This window comes from Agrilus planipennis, unplaced genomic scaffold (genome assembly GCF_000699045.2).
Source record: "Agrilus planipennis isolate EAB-ADULT unplaced genomic scaffold, Apla_2.0 scaffold28, whole genome shotgun sequence".
Lineage (NCBI taxonomy): Eukaryota > Metazoa > Arthropoda > Insecta > Coleoptera > Buprestidae > Agrilus > Agrilus planipennis.
Genome location: NW_020438897.1, coordinates 1,922,708 through 1,926,831, shown reverse-complemented (window position 1 = coordinate 1,926,831; position 4,124 = coordinate 1,922,708).

Here is a 4,124-nt window from a genome sequence, read left to right as displayed (position 1 = left end):
ATTCGATTATGGTAACGTGCCTATCACGTTGAGGTGAGCTACGCCGGGATTCGTTTCAGCAAGTAGATATCCATATTTTTAAATGGACCTTGTTGGAGCATACGTAATCCTCAAATGTAGCATCGTACTACAGATGGCGCTTACCACACCATTTGTGGTATTTTCGAAAACGCGCTGTTAAGACAGCAGGTAAAGGTTGGTCTGTGTTTTGTCGGAGCTGACTGCGACGCACTGATGAGATCCAAAAAGATCGAAATCGCGATCCGCGTCTGGCAGTTTCGACAGAATACAGATCACTTCGAATTATTTTGTTCAATTGACTAAATAGACGATTCACTAGCTTGTACCTACCTATTAAGTGGTTAGTAAATTACGTATATGTATAGATAAGAAGGTATACATTCTAAACTGCTGAGGTTTGGAAATACAGAAACGACATGAATATTGTCAGAATGAAAAAAATTAATGAATACATTAAGTAGATGTGTCTCAAATTTAAAAAACACAATTAAAATTTTAATTGCACTCAAGTAATTTTTCACCAATTTCCACAGCAATTTTTCTTGAATGAACCCTCATCCTTTGTTTTTGCCATAATGCTGTTGGGTAACTACTTAATGAAACATAGATTGAGGATTTCCAGTTGCTTCCAGTACCGATTGCTTTTGATACAAATAAAACGATACAGAGATAGTAGAATAGGCGGAACTGTAGAAGTAATTTTACAATGACTTAGGAAAAGCGCCAGTGGTGTGGAATGCCTGCCGGATGGTGTTTTTCTTAGAATAGATAGTTGGTTCATTTGATACGGCGGCAGTTTCCAATTGCCGGATTAAAATGGAATTTCCAGTTAAACAGGCAACTTCGGCTCCCTATTCCTATCTCTCGCGGTAATAATGCTGTTGCCGTTAGTTACGTAACTACTAACTAAACATTATTATACCTGATCGTTACGATTGAACAGGAGACTCTTCCCCGCTGTAAATGCCCCATACGTACGAATGCACGTGTATTTGCCGAACGTATGTAATTTATGTAAATTAGAAACATCGCACATTAACTTGTGTTTGCATTACTCTATTAAAGTTTATCTGATTATTCTAATCCATTACCGCCGATTGTTCGCTTGCATTCGGCTTGGCACACAATACACTCCAATAAAACAATTGAGGAATTACCTGCCAGTGGAAAAGATCCTGTTACATCAATGCACTTGTTACGAATCAATCGTGTTTACATAAAAATAGCTACACAAACAAAAACTGGACAACTGCGATAAATTACAAAAAGGAGTACAATACAAAATCAGAGATAAAAGAAGACAAAAAGTAAATTTTGCCTTTCTTATCTTCTGAAGTAGGTATGTATTTTCAGAGATATTGTTTTATTTTGCCAGTTATTCTTTTAGCTTTTTAGGGAGCAATTTTGAACATGCGAAGGTGAAGGCGATATTTTTGGCAGTGCGGACTCAAAAATGATGATGATGAACAGTTTTGCAAAGACTTTTTAAACGTATTTAACTTGTAAGAAATAAATTCACTCAATCATGCTTCAAACAGCAATGCATATTAAAAATTCAAAATCTGGATTGTCGACAACTTTAACAATCATATAATATTNACATTATTTCACAAAATATTAGTTTTTTTCTATTTACAAAACATTTGTTTAGAATGTATTTTTTTGTTTGTTCGTAAATTTAAGCTAATTTTCTATAATATAATAAAAAATATATATACCGAACAATTTTTTATTTCAGTGTTCTATTATATTATTATTTCTTAAAATTGGATCAATATTCAATTTTAATATTGGGTTGATATTAAAAATCTACATTGGGCCAATAAAAAAAAATCTGACGTTTCCATCATTGAACCAATATGTAAATATAATATTTTACCAATATTTTTGTGGTACTGGGGTAGATATTGTGCCTATATATACATGATATATTGTAACTATATTTAAAACATATATTGGACCAATCTGGAAAACAAATATTGGCTGTATTTTTCAAATAAATATTGCACATTTATTATTTCCTAACATTGGAACAATATTTAATTTCAATATTGGGTTAATATTAAAAATCTACATTGGGCCAATAAAAAAAAATCTGACGTTTCCATCATTGAACCAAAATGTAAAAGTAATATTTTACCAATATTGTTGTGCTACTGGGGTAGTTTTTCTGAAATTGCAAAACTTACTAAAGATAATTAATATATTTTATGTTTGTTATATGTTGATAGCATGTTGTTTCTGAGATTTCTTGAATCAGAGTTTGCTTAAAAAAGAAGAAGACCGATGCGCTCATATTCTCTTACAAAAATTTCAGTTCCAAAATAATGAAAAGCATACATAAAAATTTTGATTGGGTGCACTTTAATTACATATTACGCTATTATGACTTATTTGGACTGATTTGTATTTAAGTTACACGTATGTATGCACTGTAATAACTGTTTACACTAGTGGTGAGCATAGGAAAAAAATGCTGCTGCTGCTGCTGCCACGCCCTCGTCAGGAATCGAACCCAGGTTCCTCGCTTTACACACCACTTCTCTACCACTAAGCTTCAACAGTTTAGAGGAGAGATAGAGACCCGATGTCGATAGGGTTCGTTTCCCGACGAAGGCGTGCCAGCAGTAACAATTTTGCCTTATTAATTTGAGGTTATCTGTAGTCATCATCATCATAAGGTCATCAGTCCTAAGACTGCTTGGACATGCACCTCCACTTTTTCCTATTCTGAACTAATCTTCGCATTTTCCTAAAATTAGAATTTCCCTGATGCTCAACTATTTGTGAACAATAATCTAATCCAGGTTTACCTTTACTACCCTTAATTCCTGTTTTTGATTCTAATATGTCTCTAACTATTAGTAAAAATTAAGTCATTTTAATATAATGCAATTATTCCTACAAAAATTCTTCTAAACATCTAAAGGTATATTCCGTTATATGCAATCATCAAAGGGCAGTATCATCTTTTGAAAAATACGACGTGGTATAAGAAAATCCGGACAAATATCTTCAGCCATCTATTCATATAAATAATAAAGTAATATAACTCCAATAAGGGCAATTTAATGCCTTACGCTCTGTTCAAAACGGTCGAGATTGAAAGAATTTTGTATTTTTGCTCGTGTGGCACCAAAAGAAAAAGTTTCGACAATAAACAATTTCTATATTCGGTGATCCTTTCACCATATCTGTATACGTAGATACATATACCTATCTTCAAACTTGGCAATTAACAATAAGTAGGCATGTTTTGCTACTCTTAACAATATATATCGCATAAATTTACTTAAACTAATATGTGTAAAACTAAAGCATGTAAGTTAAATATTGAAGTATTTTATGAGTAGCTATTAATTCGTTAATCGTTCTAACCGCAATAAATGTTGAACAGATATCTACACGATAAATAAATATTGTACAAGGATGCTATAAAAACACCATAACGAAGTTAACCGATGAGCATATAAATTCCATATTTGCTATTTTACCGAAGAGGATCAATTTTACGGACGAGTAATCGCCAAAAAGCGATAGATACCTACATAATAAATAAACTAAATGCGTTCACCTTTCTCGCTGAGTTTGCGAGATTTTCGTCGACACAAACACTATCTACAAATAATACAGCATATGGAAAATATATATTTTATGTGTATGTAAATCTATACATTTTTGATACGTTTGCTATTTGCATATGAACGTTTATTTGCAAAACTGCAGTCGTTATTCATATGTTGCATTAATCTTTTACAAATGGAAACCCAACATATTATATGCAACGTATTCAACAATATTATTTAAACTGAAACACGATTGTTCATTCATACATGATAATTTTGCATATCTCAATAAAATAAAGGTGGCATTAGTTTGATCATTCGTATCTACCGATCATGATTTATAGAACAGTAACTGTTTTTTTTACAAGGATAATTTATAAACAATTTACACATTTTTGAGGAGTGACATTGCAATAAGTGGAGATTGTAAATAATAAAACGTATAACAACACAATTGTCCAGGCAATTATGGCGGGTGAGTGGGGAAAATTATTCGCATTAAAATTTTTTACGCCATTCTCCTGAATGTATGATTTT